The sequence below is a fragment of the Choloepus didactylus genome, chromosome 4, assembly GCF_015220235.1.
Source record: "Choloepus didactylus isolate mChoDid1 chromosome 4, mChoDid1.pri, whole genome shotgun sequence".
NCBI classification, from domain to species: domain Eukaryota; kingdom Metazoa; phylum Chordata; class Mammalia; order Pilosa; family Megalonychidae; genus Choloepus; species Choloepus didactylus.
In genome coordinates, this window is record NC_051310.1 from 35,548,614 (window position 1) to 35,570,126 (window position 21,513).

At 45.0% G+C, this 21,513-nt stretch overlaps 1 protein-coding gene across 1 annotated transcript in view; it reads left to right on the forward strand.

Annotated features, from left to right (window-relative positions):
• Window positions 1-21,513, forward strand: part of LTBP2 (latent transforming growth factor beta binding protein 2) — a 113,583-nt gene that overhangs the window by 34,623 nt on the left and 57,447 nt on the right. The window lies entirely within an intron of this gene.

Sequence of the window (21,513 nt, forward strand, 5' to 3'; positions counted from 1 at the left end):
TCTCTATGATTTCTGTTTGAAAGGAAAAGGCTAGGGGAGAGATGAAGCAAGAAGGGCATGGAAAGACAGTCAAAGCTCTTTTTCAGATGCCCCAGGGAAGGCCCAGCCCATCTGGTTGCTTTGTACAGAATTCTGGCTACTCAATGAAAGTCACCCTGTCTGGTGTGTGTGCGCGTGTGTGTGCAAGCCTGCGTGCGTGAGATGGAGCGTGGGTGGAAGGCTGTGCCGGGATAACATGCCTCAAAAAACATAACGGAGATTTTTCAGGCCCCATGAATTCTCCTTTTGAGCTCAAGGTTTTCAAATATAGATCAAGTTTCACCCCTTGTCGAGACGTAGAGGAAGTTTCTGATTTATGAGTCCAGTAGTTTTTCCAGTTATGCAATCTTTAAATCTGCCATCAGCTAATTTGCCACTGTTGGAAAAGGCACTGCAAGCTGCCCAGGTGAAAATCACTTTACCAAAGTGAAGTGGCACGCTGATAACAGGAATTAAAAAGCGACACTGAAGCATACAGTTTTTTCCACTTGCGACTCTGAATCAGTGTCTCCGCAGCCCTCCTTATCTGCGCACGCACTGGAGCGGTGCTAAGGGGGAAGATTGGAGCCTTGCAGGATAATTTCCAAGAAAAAGGATTAGAAAGGGAAAGTGGGCTAAATGTAAAGTCATCTGATGACCTTGGTTATAAGATAGGCTGCTAAGGACCCCAGAGTGGGGCGTGTGCATGTGTTTGTCCATCTGTCTGCTTGCCTGCCTACGACATAGTTAAGATCGCCAAATGATTTCCAATAATGAAATATGAAAACACATAGTTCTTTTGTTAGCCACATAGCTGTGGTTTTGTGTCTGTGATTCATTGTGGAAGTGAGTAGCTATGACAGGCATTTTGTGGGTTTTTTCCCTTCTTATTTTTCCTAAAAAAATATTTGTGAAAGGTCTAAAATTCAAGGAAGTTGAGTGCTTTCTGAAAAGAAAAATCCCCATTCCTTGCAAAACAAAGGTTACAAATCAAAAGCTTTGGAGCTACCACATGTCTGCTTCCAATCAGTGCTGACACCGCCCCTTCCTCTGGACCCTCGGCCACTGCCTGATGTGCCCACCCACGCGGTACTGTGGGCACACAAGATCCTCTCGAGACCCCCGCGCTCCAGGGCCCCTTCCTTGGAGAAGAAACTGATTCCACAGTCCTTTCTTTTTTGATGTTCTTGTGTCCAGGTCAGAGCACCTACAGGAGACAGTAGTGCAGGAGGGAGGAATTGTGAAATAATTTACTTGTCAAATAGGTTTGAATCTCAGCTCTCCCGCTTCACAGCTGCCTAGAGCAAGTCATTTGAGCTCACCGAGCCTCAGTTTTCTCATCTGGAAGATGGGGGTGAGAGCACTATCTTATAGAATTGTCTGTGGATGCACCTGGCAGCTTTAGGTCTTCTAGGAAGGGCTAACCCAATCTCACTTGTCTCTTGATCTGGGGTTAGCTGAGCCTTTTGTTTAGATCAGAAAAGCAGTGGCAGTTTTCCCAGACTGCCTCAGGCCTTTCTGGCCCTGGTGAGGTTTTTTGCCAAGGGCAGCAGCAGGGTGGGGAATGTCATCCCCCAAAGGTACCCAGACCCAGGACCCAGCGCTTCCCCACGGGGGTTGACAACTTCTCTGGTCGCTCCTGTATCATACAATTGTACTAATCAAGCGAGGTAACAAATGTGAAGGGGCTAGCAAAACAATAAAATACAAAGCGCCTATGGCAGGTGTCTGGCTCTTCATCGGTTGATCACTGCTGAATGAAGACTTCTCAGGTTGGAGTTCTAGTTCCTGTAGAAGTCTCCTTTTGTTTATGACCCCCAGGGGAGATTTCCAGCCTGGAGGAAGGGCAGACCCACTGCAGGCTTCCAGGGTTTTGGCCAGCAGACCCTGAGGGGCTGCTTTTGTCTACAGGGGCTTGTCTGCACAGGACCAGGAGTGGGGTGAACTCGTCTGGAGTGGTAAGCCTGTGTTTGCAGTGGATGCAGCAGGCCTGCCAAGCTCGTGGCACGGGGTGGGGGTGGGGTGGGTCATGTAATATGGGGGGCAGGGGAGTCCGAAAGCCTACCAGCTGGAGGCTTAAGGTTCAGGAGACGGAGGCATGAACAAGTGGGTGGTGGTAAGAGGCCCCCCACACCCGGTTCCCCATAGCTTTGGGAATTGGTCCTCTCTCAATCCCCTCAGCCTCAAATTCTCTGCTCTTCCTCCTCCCCTTCCTCCTCCTCCCCTTCCTCCTTCTCCCCCTTCCCTGCTCCTCCTCCTCTGAGCTCCTGTGGCACTTGCCAGGTGCCGAAGGCCCTGACTTGTATTTTCATTCCCTTTTAATGGCCTTGCCTCTCCACCCACTTCTTTTTTAGATACTTTTCTTTGTAACTTATACAGCACAACCTTAGCTGCTGGGGTGAGACTGAGCCAGTGGTGGAAGGAGCGTGATGGGTTTAGAGGCCAGCAGACCGGGGTGAGACACTCGTGAGGCATGAGCTTGCGCCAGCTACAGGAATGCTGGGATAGCGAACCCGACCTCTCAGGTCGTTGGGGGAAGTGTATGAGATGATGCTCAGACCGTGCGCAGCAAGTGCAGCTGTCAATTGATCCAGCTGGGCTGCATGGGGAGCATTGTGGTTCCAGAAACTTCACTGCCTCACCCACCCTTGCCACCCCTTTGGGAACACAGAGAGACCCAGCAGAGGAGACACAGCTGCACCTGTCTCCCCATGGGCTCATCTCTGCCCCTCAGCTCAGCTGGCTTCCTGTCCGTGGACTTGGGCAGGAGCAGCCCCTTTCTGCACAGGCAGGCGTGTCCTGATCCAATAGCCTTGGGAGGCCAAGACCCGATCTGGTTTCCAGTGGCGTGTTCCCTGAATGTCCCCGGGTGTCTGCTCAGACTGGAACCCCCCAATTAGCTCCCTTAGCAGCATTCCCCCAAGAGACAAGCAGTAAGTCAGGTAAAATAACCCTCTCCTTGTGTGACTCTCACTCTCCCTCTTCCCTCTCTGCCATTCATTCAGTGTGTATGCAGGAGGGATTTTCAGGCCAGTTAGAAGAAAAGATGCTCACAAGAGGTGTTAACTCTGAGCCAGGTGTCTGATGAGGACTTGGTTCAGGCTCAAGTATGGAGCCCACCTTCCTTCCTTCCTTCTCACCTACAGGGCCCAGGGCCAGGCGCAGAGACCACTAGGTGACTTGGACCCAGGCCTTGCCTCTAAGAGTGTGACTCCAGCCGAGGCAATCAGCCATCCCAAGTAGCTGGAGCACACCCAGCCCATGGGAAGGCTCTGCGAGTGGTCCGGGCAAGTGCTTGGGAGCAACAGCACCCCTGGCCGGGGAGGCGTGGGTGCTGGGGGCAGGCAGGGGGCCTCCAGGGAGGAGTTCTCTGTGATGTCTCCCCTCCAGCCTAGCCTCATGCTGTTGTCGGTGCACACCCCTAAAATACTATTTTAACCCTTGTTACTTACTGGTAAAAATACTCCCTTTCAAGTCTTCCCTTTTATGCAAGACCCAGGCTCCTGGTCAGGGAAGCCTTCTATAGCCCAGATGCCAACTGTAGTTCTTAAGCCACAATACAGTGTAGAAGGTTCGAGTGCAGGCTTTGCAGCCAGAATAGCTGCTGGAGATCTGTGTTTGATTCTGGATCTGTTAGTCGTTGGTTCTGTGACCTTAGACAAGTTACCTAGCCTCTCTGTGCCCCGCCTATAAAATGGGGATAATAATAATACCTATCTCCTAGGTTGTTGTGTTGATTAAATGACTTAATACATGTAAAGTACTGAGAACAGTACCTGGCAGATAATAAGCACTATGTAGCTATTTGCTATTATTATCATCCTGGGCCCCTCCCACTTTCCCTTCCAGACAGGCCCTGTTACCCCATCACCAGCATATACCTGTGTTTGTCCCTTTGTGCTCAAGGTTCTCTGGGCCTTGGGTTTCCTAGGCCTTAGGTTCGCTATGTCCCACCCCTTCCTGTAGCTCATATCACGCAATCTCTGGGAAGCCTTCCCCAAGCATCCAGCTCTAGGGCCACACCTGCCTCTGGAGGCTTGCCTCATCTTGGCTAGACAGCTCACCTGGCCCTGAAACCTGGCACCTGCTGCTCTCCTGCTTTCCCGCTCTTGGACTGTTATGAAACAGTCACATGCAGGGTCTTGTCCCAGGGCCAGCTTGCACGGGTTCCCCACCAGCTGACAAGTCTTCCTGAGGGAACTTGGAACCCAAGGCTTCAGATGGCCTGCGGGCAGTGGCTGGTTGTGGAGCGGGGCTTGTCTCCGGTTTTGGAAATGGCTCCAGTGAGGTGACAAAGCTGGACTCTACCATGGAGAAGTTCCACGTTCAATGGGATAAGTATTTGGAGGCAGCAGTGTGTGCCCAGCCTTGGAGGATATAAAGTGGGGAAGATCCCAGTCCCTGCCCCTCTGGGGGTTCTGTGACCCTGGAGGAGCTACAGCCCTTTAGATGGTCCTGCCCAGCCCAGAAGGAGGAGGAGGAGCTCTTGGATGGGGGTGGGGGTGGCTCTTTCTCCTGGTGGGAGGGAGAGGGCTATTGCCCCAGCAGTGTGACACTTGGACAAGCTAGGTAGAAAATGAGGGGCGTTTCCTGGGGTCCTGGCAGCCCCTCAGAGCTATCTTCTCCTGTGCCTCTGTCTCCTGAGGCACCCCAGGTGTGATCCTGGTCCCTGGGCAGCCTGTGCTGGCTCTCCTGCCCTGCTTTTCTTGCGCAGCCAGGAGAGAACAGAGGCGATGCAAGGGGCGAGGGCTTGGCAGCCAAACGCTGGGCAGGCTGCTCAGTGGAAAAGTGTACGCAGTCGGCCAAGGCGTGAGGGTCCAGAGGGTGGAGGAAAAGGGTGAAGCCTAGAAGAGCTCCCAGACCTTCCGGGGACTGAGGCAGGACCCACTTTGGGTCTGCTTCTGAGGCGGGGATCAGGCCTCCGGCCAGGGCTGGATGCACCATAGACGTGCCCCAGGACACCCAGACACCTCCCAGTGCCTCTTAATGAATTACCTGCAAGGAAGCAGGAAGGCTGCGTTCCCTCCCTAGCTGGCTGGGAGAGCAGAGCCAAGCGCAGTTCTGGGCAGGAGAGACTTCCCCAGGACTCCACCCACTCCCCACCCTCCACCCTGGCAGAGGCAGCCCCTGGGGTCTGTCTCCAGCCCTCTCAGACCTGGGTGTGGCCCCGGAAAGAGCTAGAGGGCAGAGCTGCTGAGCAGGGGAAGGGGGATGTGACTCACAGGCCGGGCGGGTGCCGCGGGCTGACCAGTGAGAGTTGTGGGAGTAAACACAGCTGGAACAGCAGCAGGACTGGTCTTGAGACATCTGGGGAGGATCCGCTGCTGGGCTGGGTGGGAACCAGGGAATGAGGGTGGCAGCGTGGACAACGCCTAATCATGTGCCAGGCGGCTGGTGGTGCCAGGTGCTGACCAGGCACAGTGCCGCAGGTATGCCACTCCCGCCCACTTGTCTCTTAGAAGTCATGAACCCAGCACAAAAACAAAACAAAACAAAACAAAAACTCCCCTGAACAGGAACGCCTCTGCTTCATCCCTGACTGGCGGGAATGCAACCCTACAGACTCCAGTGACAGGGAGCCCCTTTCATGCCAGGGGTCACTACTTACTCTCAGCTCTGGTTCTTCAGAAACCCTTCCTCAAGCTGTGCTGAAACCTACATCCCCGTGACTGCTGGTTCTGTCCTTTGGAAAGCCAGTCTCTCTCCGGCACCACAGCCCCTCTAATATCTGATGACCCAGAATGCAGTTTGGGGGCAGAACCCCAAGCCTTGGGAGGATGCTGATTCCCCCAGGTCAAGACCGTCTGGGAAGGCTCCAAGGGAAGAAAGAATGCGGGGTGGGTGAGAACGGGGACCTTCTGATCACAGTTAGAGGCCAAGGTAGACTTTCTGAGCTCATATCCCAGCTCCTTCATTTTCTACATCTGTGCTGTCCAATATGGTAGCCACTAGCTGCATGTGGCTTTTTACATTTAATTTAACAAGTCCCTTGTTCCCACCAGCTGCATTTTCAAGTGCTCAAAAGCCACAAGTGTATCAGATAGCATATTTTATAGAGCATTCCTATCATCACCTAAAGTTCTATTGGACAGCACAGTTTGAGATGAATGACTTATTTAATCTCTCTTTGCCTTTGTACCTGGCCCCAAAGGTTGCTGCAAAGCTGAAATGACAATGCAAATATAGCACTTAATTCTCAGTTCTTAGCACAGAATTAGTGTTCCATAGATGCTCATTATTACAGTCTAGGACAAGTGGGGCAGGGCTAAAGAGCCTCCCCTCCTCACAGTGACACCACGGAACCCACCTACCTGGCAGCTCTGAGAGTGACGGACGCTCCGTCTTAGCCTAGGTACAGGGGAAGCCTGGGTCTCACCTGCTCAGTCCCCAGACACTCCCCAAGCTCTCTATCCCCTGTAATCAGCTGCCCTCTGGTCCTGTGCCAAAGGCACAGTGTCCCTTCCCTTCCCTATCAGGACTGGGTGCCCCCTTGTTCCTTCCTGATGCAGGGCAGGCCTGGGGCCAGGGTGCCAGCTTTTGTCCCTGCGGCAGGACACTTGGAGTTGCTAACAACCCTGTCTTAGGTCCTGGGGGTTCAGCACCCAATGCAATGTGATCCTGGCCTGAGTGTGTGCCAAGAGGAGAAAAAAGTGTAAGGGCCTCCCCTGGCCTTGCCAGCACCCAGGTCTTCAACAGGGACTGAGCCACTTGTGAGGTGCCAAGGGGTACAAACCTTGCCTGAGCTGGGCCTGCTGGAGGAAGAGATAACAGGCAGGTACAGGAAGAAGCAGGCTCTGCGCCTTTTGGCCAGGAACAGACAGAGAGTTCTGGAAATGCCCTCATTTCCCTCCTACCTCTCTGGCTGCTACTTCTCAGACGCCTTTGTAGCCTTTTGCTCCACCTGCGCCTTACGTGTTGGAGTTCCCCAGAGCCTATTCTCAGCTCTTCTTTTTTCTCTTTACTCCTATATTTCTCAAAGTGTTTAGGTGTCAAAGCACCTGGAAGTCATAAGATATACCACAAACTATCGATCTAGTTAATTCCATGATTAGAGCTGGGAACAGTTTTATTAGCAGAAACTATGACGATCGTCTGTGTGTGCAAAATAAAAACCTGGCCACAGGCACCCGCATGTGTCTATGAAAAGAACAAGCCGTGGGACAAAGTGTGGTGGGCTGTTGCCACGTTTTTCCATTAATATTCACTTACTGCTTGTTCGTTTGTTTTATCACGTGCTAGCAGGCAAGTGGTAGCAGGAGCCGAAGGCTGGGGAAGAATTTATGGGAGCAAACCTTAAAACTGAGATCTTTCTGTTCATTAACACATTTTTCCCACTTTAAATTGGGAAGTGCTTCCAGAGTTAATGCCTCAGTCCAGCCTGAAGTGTAGTTTGTTCTGTGGACTCCTCTGGAGTGATATCACCCACCCCCTTAACTCTGTAATCACCACCCCTACACCTAAGTCTCCCCTGACCGTATCTGCAGCCCCCATCACTCTCCTGAGTTCTGGACCCGTAGAACCATCTGCCTCCAGGGCATTTCTGTCCTGAGGTCCCACAGGCATCTAACACTCAACATGTCCAGAACTGAGCCCATCGCCCACTTCTTGGATCGGATGATGAGATCTGGGCTCCCGGAACCCCCTAGCCAAAGCTAGCTGTTATCTATGCCTCTGTCTCTTAAATGTCTCTTGAATCCATGCCGTCTTCTTGGTCCCATCCCTGCTTGGGGCCTTGACCACTGCTTGCCTAGACTGTAGCCAGAGCCTTCTAAGCTGGCCTCCAGCCTTCCCCTCTTGGTGCATCTGCCACCAGGTAATATTTCATCAGCATAATCATTTCTAAATGCCCATCCTAGACCCGCTTGAAGACCATGAGTGTCTCAAGACTAACCTGTGGCTTCCCAGGGACCCCACCTCTGCTAGAGCACTGTCCTTTTGTCCAGCCTCCATGTGAGCTTCTGCAGGGTAGAGAGGGTCCTTGCCATCTTTGGGCCCCAGTGCCCGGCATGTGGCAAGCACTTCTTAAATGAATGACAGGTGGGCTGCTCCTGGGACCATACCAGTTCCCTGCTCCAAAATCTCCAGGGACTCTTCCTTACCCTTTTGATACAGCCCAGATGCTTCCCCCTGATATTTCAGGCCTTCCACCGTATGGGTCCAAACTTATTCTTCAATCTCTCAAAGCCTCAGTGTTTTCATCTGTAAAATGGCAAGAAAGAAATGAAAGATCATGGGGTAGCTTCAGGATGAAGTTACCTGGTTTGGTAACTCGGCTTCTCCACTTCAGCAAGATAAATACATAACCTCCCTACACCTCCATGTTCTCAATTATAACATGGGGATATCATGTATCTAACAATTGTTATAGCGATAATGCACTAAGGTTGCGGATAAAGTGTGTGACATGCATTCTTGGCAAGGGGGCTGGCACAGGGTAAGCATTCATCAAATTGCGGCTATCCACCCACTACCCACTCCCTCTCCCCACATAACATGGGTAACCACTGTTACTAATTTCCAGGATACCCTTCCAGGGTTGCTTTATGAATATGCAAATAATTGCAACACATCTCCTTTTTGCCCCTATTTTTACACAAAAGTTCCATGCTCTACACAAGGAGCTGGCAAACTTTCCCATCAAAGGCCAGACAGTAAATGTTTCAGGCTTTATGGGCCATGGTTTCTGTTACAACTCTGGCATTGTAGAGTGAAAGAAGCCAGAGACAATGAGTGTGGCTGGGCTCCAATTAAACTTTATTTATGGAAACTGAAATTTGAATTTCATATCATTTTCTTGTGTCACAAGATATTATTCTTTTGATTTTTTTTTGACCATTTAAAAATGTAAAAAACCATTTGTAGCTCACAGGCTGCACAAAAAGAGGGAGCAGGTTGGATTTGGGCTGTTGTTTATTTTTATTTTGCAATATATTTTGGTGACCTTTCGCTATCTGTGTATAAAGAGGGGCTTTGTTCTGTTACTAGGGCATATTACTCTATTTTGTGGCTGTATCCTAGTTTGTTTAACCAGTCCCTTACTGACATTTAGGTGGTTTACAGTCTTTACGAACTATTTTGCTATTGCCAAGTAGCACTGCTATGAATAATCTTAATCAAACATCATTTTGGACATTGACAGGTGTCTTAGGTCAAGTCCCCTAGAAGTGGAAGAGGAGACAGGGATGCTGGGGTGTGTGTGATTTACTGGGGAAGTGCTCCAGGAGAAATTTTAAAGTGAAGGAAATGGAATGGAGAAGTGTATAGGACCGAGCCATGATGTATTCTTAGCCTGACTGGGAGTGGAGTTTAATCACACTGCAGAGTTGCCTCACCTTGAGGCTATGGGGCTGGGGCTTCTGAATTCTGATTTCGGGTAATCACGGCCTGTGTTGGGGGTGGGGAGAGGAGAGGAGACTGGTGGGAAGAATCTCTCAGGTGGCTCTTATGACCAAGGGCAGTTCTCACGAGTGAAGGTGTAAACCTTTAGCCATCACACTTGCAAAGGCTGGGTGGTGCTGGGACCTGGGTAGGGCGGCAGCACCAGCAACCACAGCTAATTTACCTGCAGGACAGGTAAAGTCTTAGAGGTGGTACTACCAGGTTAATGTAGTTGTGTTGGGATTGCATAGACATCACCAAGTTGCTCTCCATAAGCTTTGTATCCATTTACATTCCTCCTGTTGACAGAGGACTGCACCCTTTTCTGCACCATCTTTCTAAACAAGCACATTATCGAACTTGTGGGGTTTTGCTAATGTGAGGTCTAAAAAAGTTATCTCAGAGTAGTCTTCATTTCCACGTCTCATAAGAGAAAGGTTGAGCATATTTTCATGTGTTTAAGAAACATGTATTTCTTTTTTCCCCTGTGATCCATTTATTCAGAACCTTCACTGATTTTTCTTTTAGGACTACTGGTTTCTGTCTTTTCCATTTCTAGGAGCTCTTTATATATTAGGAGACTGGTCCTTTGTGATATGAGTTGCAAATATTTTCCCATTTTGTCTTTAGTCTTTTTGCTGTGTTTAAGACGGTTTTGACCAAATGAGGTTTCTGACCAAAGGGTTATCTGGATAAGTAAATGACATGATACACAAACTACCTAGCAAGATACCACCTCCTGGTAGGCACTGAATGGATGTTATTTCCCTCCCCTGCCCCCACTTCCATATTCTATGCTTCCTTAAACTTGGCTCGTGCTTACAACTCTGTGCATTTTCTTATGTTAGTTTTTCATAACCCCCAATTCAAATGTCACTGAAGCTTTTCTAGGATCCTTCTCCTAGATGTGGTCTTTCTTATATCTGAATCTTCCACCTCTGCTGGCTGCCATTTGTAAAAAACCATTTGTAGCTCACAGGCTGCACAAAAAGAGGGAGCAGGTTGGATTTGGGCTGTTGTTTATTTTTATTTTGCAATATATTTTGGTGACCTTTCGCTATCTGTGTATAAAGAGGGGCTTTGTTCTGTTACGAGGGCATATTACTCTATTTTGTGGCTGTATCCTAGTTTGTTTAACCACATTTTCTAGTTGTTTTTACACATTTTCTGAGCCCCAGGTTGCTTATATATAGGTTCCTTACATATAGGGGGAAAGAGAAAGTTTTCCTCAAAACACACACAGAAAAACTGGAATTGTACTATCCATATTATTCTGCAACTTACTTTCTTCACTCAACAAAATACCAAGGGCAAATTCCATCCCATACAAGGATTCTATGCACTGTGTTGTGATGTTTCCTAACTTTCTGTTAGCAGCAGAACCCCTTTTAAATGAAATAATATTTGGAAGCACAATTTATAAATTAGAGTGGAGCTGCCAGGGTAGGGTAAAAGTGGATGGGGTGGGGTACACAGATCCCTTAACCCACTTACCTACCCATCACTGCTTGAAAATCCTTAGTGTGTTGGGCAAGTTGTGAGTGCACTGTTTACATTAAACCGAGTGGCATCATCAGCACACACACTCTGCAGGCTGTTTTCAGTTGAGATGGGAATTTTTTTCTCCCCAAATTGGTTGAAAGAGGCCCAGAGTCTTGGGCAGAAGGAGGCCTTGATGGATCATGTGGACCAGTGGCTCCCAAACCCCAATCCTTGCATGGGGTGGAATTTGCATTGGTCCATGAAGGCATGAAGAAAACAAAGCCAATGTGGTAACATTTCCATTAAGTTGAGCTTATTGAAATGTTTTTCTTTGGGGCATTGAAATATCTTTTCTTTCATGAAATTATGGTGATAATAGTTGATAGTCATGTGTGTATTTTGTTTCAAAATTTTACTGACTCATGAAATCCAAAGGTCTGGAGACCACTATTCTGGTCCATCCTGGCAGCTTTGCCAGGACTGCCCTGGAGCAATCCCAGAGAGATAGCAAGTTCTCTTCTTGTGCTGCACTAGTTTGGAAAATAGTTTGGAAAATGCTGTACTTTGATGAAATTGCAGCAGCTCCTCCAAGGCTAGTAGTAGACAGAGCCTCCCCACAGGGGCCGTTGTCTAAAAAAAGTCAACTTTTAAAAAAAATAATGTTCTTGCTTGCCTCTTTTGCCATCACTCTGTTGTCCTTAAGGGAGCACTGCCCCCTTTGGACCACTCTGGGCCACACATGGCGTCAGACCCATCTCTTGATGCCCCACAATGCAGCTGAGACTGGGATTGGAGGTGCTACCAGTACTTGGCTAAAGGCTTGTGATTCACTTAAGAAAAATGAGCACAAAGAAAATTGGGCTTACAAACTCCACAGCTCACCATCTCTCCCCCATACGAGCTACCTTCCAGGTGGTGATGGCAGCAGCAACCAGCTGGAGAGCACCTGGTGTGGGGGTGGCGGGGAGGGGGTGAGTAGAGGTGAGCTGAGGCCTACAGCCCTCCACACATGGAGAGCCTCCCTCCCTGGTCACCTCTGAGGACTGGGCTAGAGTTTGTGAAGAGAGATAGCAGTTTTCTGTTAGGGGTGCTTTTGGTGTAAGATTTGGGACCTCTCAAAGACCTGGGGACTTCCTCCTTTACTCAGCTGCGAACCCCTCAGAAGGCAATGCTTTTTAATTCTTGATGTTTAATCCAGAAGTCCTCATCAAGTAGTAGGTGACAATGGATGGGAATCAGAGAGCTCTGGTTATAGAAAAAATGTGTTGCCCTTTATATATAAAACTGCTAGGACAGCAGTAATGAAGGTTTTCTTGGAGTCTTTTATTCCCCTTAGATGAAGAATTTTTAGTGACCCAGCCACATTTTCTTGTTTGGCTTGGGGAGAGGTATTTTGTCCCAACTGTATCTAGCACTTTATTTTTCTTTGTTCATGTGATTTTTTAAAATTCTGGCACAGTTTTCAACCTGTGATCATTTTTACTTATATTTGCAAATTAGTCTCTCCCCAAAGCACGGCATTTTGGTGTTCATGCTCCATTTTACACGGTCTCACTGTTTCTCTTAGTCCTCACAGCAGCCCAGTGAGGTAGGGATTGTTATTTCCATTTTACTGTGAGGACTATGAGGCCCAAGGAAGCTAACTGACTTGCTCAAGACCGTGCCACGAGTAAGACGGAACTGACGTCTGCCTGGCCTGAATCCATCCTCTCTCCTCTGTATGGTCAGGTCCTCTCTACAACAAGAGAATGCAGGATTTTTTTTTCTTCTTCTCTGCAAATCACTGGCCCTTACAGGATTTGAACTCATGAATCTTTGTGCCATTACATTTAGTTCCAATAAGAGAAACGAGCACCCACAATAACAACAAAAATGACAACAAACCACCAAGAAAGAACCAAAGAACCCTTTAGTTTTCATCTTGGCTAGACTGAAGAGCTTTGTCAGGGTCAAATTTGAAAATATGAGAGGTGGTGCTGGGCAACCTCAGAGGTAATCAAACAAAGGGACATGAAGGCAACACTGAAGTACATATTCTTAATCAATTAGCAAAGTATAAAATATTAGGAGGCGGGGCAAGATGGCGGACTGGTGAGCTGTATGTTTTAGTTACTCCTCCAGGAAAGTAGGTAGAAAGCCAGGAACTGCATGGACTGGACACCACAGAGCAATCTGACTTTGGGCATACTTCATACAACACTCATGAAAACGTGGAACTTCTGAGATCAGCGAAATCTGTAAGTTTTTGTGGCCAGGGGACCCACACCCCTCCCTGCCAGGCTCAGTCCCGTGGGGGGAGGGGATGTCAGCTCCGGGAAGGAGAAGGGAGAACTGCAGTGGCAGCCCTTATCGGAAACTCATTCTACTGATCCAAACTCCAACCATAGATAGACTGAGACCAGACACCAGAGAATCTGAGAGCAGCCAGCCCAGCAGAGAGGAGACAGGCATAGAAAAAAACAACACGAAAAACTCCAAAATAAAAGCGGAGGATTTCTGGAGTTCTGGTGAACACAGAAAGGGGAAGGGCGGAGCTCAGGCCCTGAGGCTCATATGCAAATCCCGAAGAAAAGCTGATCTCTCTGCCCTGTGGACCTTTCCTTAATGGCCCTAATTGCTTTGTCTCTTAGCATTTCAATAACCCATTAGATCTCTGAGGAGGGCCCTTTTTTTTTTTTTTTTTTTTAATCCTTTTTTCTTTTTCTAAAACAATTACTCTAAGAAGCCCAATACAGAAAGCTTCAAAGACTTGTAATTTGGGCAGGTCAAGACAAGAGCAGAACTAAGAGAGCTCTGAGACAAAAGGCAATAATCCAGTGGATGAGAAAATTCACTAAACACCACAACTTCCCAAGAAAAGGGGGGTGTCTGCTCACAGCCATCATCCTGGTGGACAGGAAACACTCCTGCCCATCGCCAGCCCCATAGCCCAGAGCTGCCCCAGACAACCCAGGGTGACGGAAGTGCTTCAAATAACAGGCACACACCACAAAACTGGGCGTGGACATTAGCCTTCCCTGCAACCTCAGCTGATTGTCCCAGAGTTGGGAAGGTGGAGCAGTGTGAATTAACAAAGCCCCATTCAGCCATCATTTCAGCAGACTGGGAGCCTCCCTACACAGCCCAGCAGCCCAGAACCGCCCTGGGGGGATGGCACTCACCTGTGACATAGCACAGTCATCCCTCAACAGAGGACCCAGGGTGCACAGCCTGGAAGAGGGGCCCACTTGCAAGTCTCAGGAGCCATACGCCAATACCAAGGACTTGTGGGTCAGTGGCAGAGACAAACTGTGGCAGGACTGAACTGAAGGATTAGACTATTGCAGCAGCTTTAAAACTCTAGGATCACCAGGGAGATTTGATTGTTAGAGCCACCCCCCCCTCCCTGACTGCCCAGAAACACGCCCCATATACAGGGCAGGCAACACCAACTACACACGCAAGCTTGGTACACCAATTGGACCCCACAAGACTCACTCCCCCACTCACCAAAAAGGCTAAGCAGGGGAGAACTGGCTTGTGGAGAACAGGTGGCTCGTGGACGCCACCTGCTGGTTAGTTAGAGAAAGTGTACTCCATGAAGCTGTAGATCTGATAAATTAGAGATAAGGACTTCAATTGGTCTACAAATCCTAAAAGAACCCTATCAAGTTCAGCAAATGCCAGAGGCCAAAAACAACAGAAAATTATAAAGCATATGAAAAAACCAGACGATATGGATAACCCAAGCCCAAGCACCCAAATCAAAAGATCAGAAGAGACACAGCACCTAGAGCAGCTACTCAAAGAACTAAAGATGAACAATGAGACCATAGTATGGGATACAAAGGAGATCAAGAAGACCCTAGAAGAGCATAAAGAAGACATTGCAAGACTAAATAAAAAAATGGATGATCTTATGGAAATTAAAGAAACTGTTGACCAAATTAAAAAGATTCTGGACACTCATAGTACAAGACTAGAGGAAGTTGAACAACGAATCAGTGACCTGGAAGATGACAGAATGGAAAATGAAAGCATAAAAGAAAGAATGGGGAAAAAATTGAAAAAATCAAAATGGACCTCAGGGATATGATAGATAAATATGAAATGTCTGAATATAAGACTCATTGGTGTTCCAGAAGGGGAAGAAAAGGGTAAAGGTCTAGGAAGAGTATTCAAAGAAATTGTTGGGGAAAACTTCCCAAATCTTCTAAACAACATAAATACACAAATCATAAATGCTCAGCGAACTCCAAATAGAATAAATCCAAATAAACCCACTCCGATACATATTCTGATCACACTGTCAAACACAGAAGAGAAGGAGCAAGTTCTGAAAGCAGCAAGAGAAAAGCAATTCACCACATACAAAGGAAACAGCATAAGACTAAGTAGTGACTATGCAGCAGCCACCATGGAGGCGAGAAGGCAGTGGCACGATATATTTAAAATTCTGAGTGAGAAAAATTTCCAGCCAAGAATACTTTATCCAGCAAAGCTCTCCTTCAAATTTGAGGGAGAGCTTAAATTTTTCACAGACAAACAAATGCTGAGAGAATTTGCCAACAAGAGACCTGCCCTACTGGAGATACTAAAGGGAGCCCTACAGACAGAGAAACAAAGACAGGACAGAGAGACTTGGAGAAAGGTTCAGTACTTAAGAGATTCGGTATGGGTACAATAAAGGATATTAATAGAAAGAGGGGAAAAATATGACAAACATAAACCAAAGGATAAGATGGCTGATTCAAGAAATGCCTTCACGGTTATAACGTTGAATGTAAATGGATTAAACTCCCCAATTAAATAGATTTGCAGAATGGATCAAAAAAAATGAACCATCAATATGTTGCATACAAGAGACTCATCTTAGACACAGGGACACAAAGAAACTGAAAGTGAAAGGATGGAAAAAAATATTTCATGCAAGCTACAGCCAAAGAAAGCAGGTGTAGCAATATTAATCTCAGATAAAATAGACTTTAAATGCAGGGATGTTTTGAGAGACAAAGAAGGCCACTACATACTAATAAAAGGGGCAATTCAACAAGAAGAAATAACAATCGTAAATGTCTATGCACCCAATCAAGGTGCCACAAAATACATGAGAGAAACACTGGCAAAACTAAAGGAAGCAATTGATGTTTCCACAATAATTGTGGGAGACTTCAACACATCACTCTCTCCTATAGATACATCAACCAGACAGAAGACCAATAAGGAAATTGAAAACCTAAACAATCTGATAAATGAATTAGATTTAACAGACATCTACAGGACATTACATCCCAAATCACCAGGATACACATACTTTTCTAGTGCTCATGGAACTTTCTCCAGAATAGATCATATGCTGGGACATAAAACAAGCCTCAATAAATTTAAAAAGATTGAAATTATTCAAAGCACATTCTCTGACCACAATGGAATACAATTAGAAGTCAATAACCATCAGAGACTTAGAAAATTCACAAATACCTGGAGGTTAAACAACACACTCCTAAACAATCAGTGGGTTAAAGAGGAAATAGCAAGAGAAATTGCTAAATATATAGAGACGAATGAAAATGAGAACACAACATACCAAAACCTATGGGATGCAGCAAAAGCAGTGCTGAGGGGGAAATTTATAGCACTAAATGCATATATTAAAAAGGAAGAAAGACCCAAAATCAAAGAACTAATGGATCAACTGAAGAAGCTAGAAAATGAACAGCAAACCAATCCTAAACCAAGTAGAAGAAAAGAAATAACAAGGATTAAAGCAGAAATAAATGACATAGAGAACAAAAAAAGAATAGAGAGGATAAATATCACCAAAAGTTGGTTCTTTGAGAAGATCAACAAGATTGACAAGCCCCTAGCTAGACTGACAAAATCAAAAAGAGAGAAGACCCATATAAACAAAATAATGAATGAAAAAGGTGACATAACTGCAGATCCTGAAGAAATTAAAAAAATTATAAGAGGATACTATGAACAACTGTATGGCAACAAACTGGACAATGTAGAAGAAATGGACAATTTCCTGGAAACATATGAACAACCTAGACTGACCAGAGAAGAAATAGAAGACCTCAATCAACCCATCACAAGCAAAGAGATCCAATCAGTCATCAAAAATCTTCCCACAAATAAATGCTCAGGGCCAGATGGCTTCACAGGGGAATTCTACCAAACTTTCCAGAAAGAACTGACACCAATCTTACTCAAACTCTTTCAAAACATTGAAGAAAATGGAACACTACCTAACTCATTTTATGAAGCTAACATCAATCTAATACCAAAACCAGGCAAAGATGCTACAAAAAAGGAAAACTACCGGCCAATCTCCCTAATGAATATAGATGCAACAATCCTCAACAAAATACTTGCAAATGGAATCCAAAGACACATTAAAAAAATCATACACCATGACCAAGTGGGGTTCATTCCAGGCATGCAAGGATGGTTCAACATAAGAAAATCAATCAATGTATTATAACACATTAACAAGTCAAAAGGGAAAAATCAATTGATCATCTGAATAGATGCTGAAAAAGCATTTGACAAAATCCAACATCCGTTTTTGATAAAAAGACTTCAAAAGGTAGGAATTGAAGGAAACTTCCTCAACATGATAAAGAGCATATATGAAAAACCCACAGCCAGCATAGTACTCAATGGTGAGAGACTGAAAGCCTTCCCTCTAAGATCAGGAACAAGACAAGGATGTCTGCTGTCACCACTGTTATTCAACATTGTGCTGGAAGTGCTAGCCAGGGCAATCCGACAAGACAAAGAAATAAAAGGCATCCAAATTGGAAAAGAAGAAGTAAAACTGTCATTGTTTGCAGATGATATGATCTTATATCTAGAAAACCCTGAGAAATCGACGATCCAGCTCCTAGAGCTAATAAACAAATTTAGCAAAGTAGCGGGATACAAGATTAATGCACATAAGTCAGTAATGTTTCTATATGCTAGAAATGAACAAACTGAAGAGACACTCAAGAAAAAGATACCATTTTCAATAGCAACTAAAAAAATCAAGTACCTAGGAATAAACTTAACCACAGATGTAAAAGACCTATACAAAGAAAACTACATAACTCTACTAAAAGAAATAGAAGGGGACCTTAAAAGATGGAAAAATATTCCATGTTCATGGATAGGAAGACTAAATGTCAATAAGATGTCAATTCTACCCAAACTCATCTACAGATTCAATGCAATCCCAATCAAAATTCCAACAACCTACTTTGCAGACTTGGAAAAGCTAGTTATCAAATTTGTTTGGAAAGGGAAGATGCCTCAAATTGCTAAAGACACTCTAAAAAAGAAAAACGAAGTGGGAGGACTTACACTCCCTGACTTTGAAGCTTATTATAAAGCCACAGTTGCCAAAACAGCATGGTACTGGCACAAAGATAGACATATAGATCAATGGAATCGAATTGAGAATTCAGAGATAGATCCTCAGATCTATGGCCGACTGATCTTTGATAAGGCCCCCAAAGTCACTGAACTGAGTCATAATGGTCTTTTCAACAAATGGGGCTGGGAGAGTTGGATATCCATATCCAAAAGAATGAAAGAGGACCCCTACCTCACCCCCTACACAAAAATTAACTCAAAATGGACCAAAGATCTCAATATAAAAGAAAGTACCATAAAACTCCTAGAAGATAATGTAGGAAAACATCTTCAAGACCTTGTATTAGGCGGATACTTCCTAGACTTTACACCCAAAGCACAAGCAACAAAAGAAAAAATAGATAAATGGGAACTCCTCAAGCTTAGAAGTTTCTGTACCTCAAAGGAATTTCTCAAAAAGGTAAAGAGGCAGCCAACTCAATGGGAAAAAATTTTTGGAAACCATGTATCTGACAAAAGACTGGTATCTTGCATATATGAAGAAATCCTACAACTCAATGACAATAGTACAGACAGCCCAATTATAAAATGGGCAAAAGATATGAAAAGACAGTTCTCTGAAGAGGAAATACAAATGGCCAAGAAACACATGAAAAAATGTTCAGCTTCACTAGCTATTAGAGAGATGCAAATTAAGACCACAATGAGATACCATCTAACACCGATTAGAATGGCTGCCATTAAACAAACAGGAAACTACAAATGCTGGAGGGGATGTGGAGAAATTGGAACTCTTATTCATTGTTGGTGGGACTGTATAATGGTTCAGCCACTCTGGAAGTCAGTCTGGCGGTTCCTTAGAAAACTAGATATAGAGTTACCATTCTATCCAGCGATTGCACTTCTTGGTGTATACCCGGAAGATCGGAAAGCAGTGACACGAACAGATATCTGCACGCCAATGTTCATAGCAGCATTATTCACAATTGCCAAGAGATGGAAACAACCCAAATGTCCTTCAACAGATGAGTGGATAAATAAAATGTGGTATATACACACGATGGAATACTACGCGGCAGTAAGAAGGAACGATCTCGTGAAACATATGACAACATGGATGAACCTTGAAGACATAATGCTGAGCAAAATAAGCCAGGCACAAAAAGAGAAATATTATATGCTACCACTAATGTGAACTTTGAAAAATGTAAAACAAATGGTTTATAATGTAGAATGTAGGGGAACTAGCAATAGAGAGCAATTAAGGAAGGGGGAACAATAATCCAAGGAGAACAGATAAGCTATTTAACGTTCTGGGGATGCCCAGGAAATGACTATGGTCTGTTAATTTCTGATGGATATAGTAGGAACAAGTTCACAGAAATGTTGCTATATTAGGTAACTTTCTTGGGGTAAAGTAGGAACATGTTGGAAGTTAAGCAGTTATCTTAGGTTAGTTGTCTTTTTCTTACTCCCTTGTTATGGTCTTTTTGAAATGTTCTTTTATTGTATGTTTGTTTTCTTTTTAACTATTTTTTCATACAGTTGATTTAAAAAAGAAGGGAAAGTTAAAAAAAAAAAAAGAAAAACAAGGAAAAAAAGATGTAGTGCCCCCTTGAGGAGCCTGTGGAGAATGCAGGGGTATTGGGCTACCCCACCTCGATGGTTGCTAACGTGACCACAGACATAGGGGACTGATGGTTTGATGGGTTGAGCCCTCTACCATAGGTTTTACCCTTGGGAAGACGGTTGCAGCAAAGGAGAGGCTAGGCCTCCCTGTGGTTGTGCCTAAGAGCCTCCTCCCGAATGCCTCTTTGTTGCTCAGATGTGGCCCTCTCTCTCTGGCTAAGCCAACTTGAAAGGTGAAATCACTGCCCTCCCCCCTACGTGGGATCGGACACCCAGGGGAGTGAATCTCCCTGGCAACGTGGAATATGACTCCCGGGGAGAAATGTAGACCCGGCATCGTGGGACGGAGAACATCTTCTTGACCAAAAGGGGGATGTGAAAGGAAATGAAATAAGCTTCAGTAGCAGAGAGATTCCAAAAGGAGCCGAGAGGTCACTCTGGTGGGGACTCTTACTCACAATTTAGACAACCCTTTTTAGGTTCTAAAGAATTGGGGTAGCTGGTGGTGGATACCTGAAACTATCAAACTACAACCCAGAACCCATGAATCTCGAAGACAGTTGTATAAAAATGTAGCTTATGAGGGGTGACAATGGGATTGGGAAAGCCATAAGGACCACACTCCACTTTGTCTAGTTTATGGATGGATGAGTAGAAAAATAGGGGAAGGAAACAAACAGACAAAGGTACCCAGTGTTCTTTTTTACTTCAATTGCTCTTTTTCACTCTAATTATTATTCTTGTTATTTTTGTGTGTGTGCTAATGAAGATGTCAGGGATTGATTTAGGTGATGAATGTACAACTATGTAATGGTACTGTGAGCAATCGAATGTACGATTTGTTTTGTATGACTGCGTGGTATGTGAATATATCTCAATAAAATGAAGATTAAAAAATATATATATATTAATACTGCATGCCGGCAAGGTGGCGCTTGAAATGGTACATTTATACACTTTGGTGCAATATACCAGCATGTATCTGTAGTCACAAAGGTTTGTCATCTGTGGTAGTCATTCTATTCCAATAAATCAATCCTAAAGTAATAATCCTCTTTAAATTTTTTATTATGAGAACTTTCAAACATACAGAAAAAAAACTGAATAGTTTAATGAATTTCCCTACACTAAGGGAATACTTTAACAAAAGAAGAAAAATCATATAGAAAAGTATGTCCATGGTAAAAAATTGGAACAATCTAAACATGTAACAGGAGAAAGTCTGAATAAGTTGTAATCCATCTTTGAATAAAATATCATGCAGCAATTAAAATGATAAATTGTATAAAGTATGGTCTAATGTTAAGTGAAAACCAGAATTTAAATCGCATGTATAGTTGATGACAGTATAAAAACATGTATGTGAGAAAGGTTGAAAGGAAATATGCAAAAATATTTGCTGTGTTAGGGAGAGAGGATGATGAAATAGTTTTTTTTCTCCTTGAATACTGTTGTTATATTATTTTAAAAATAAAAACAAATGAAAGGGAGATTTTAGGCTCCTTCCCTGACTCAATCCATGAACATGTATTTGTTGGGAACCCACTGCAGAGGTAATTGTATAAGGGGTTATATTCAGAAGTGACAGGCGGTGAGTTTTTGCCCACAAAAAGTTTTTCCTCTAATTGAAGGAAGTAGAGGACTTGGTTTTGAGGCAGTGGCTGGTCC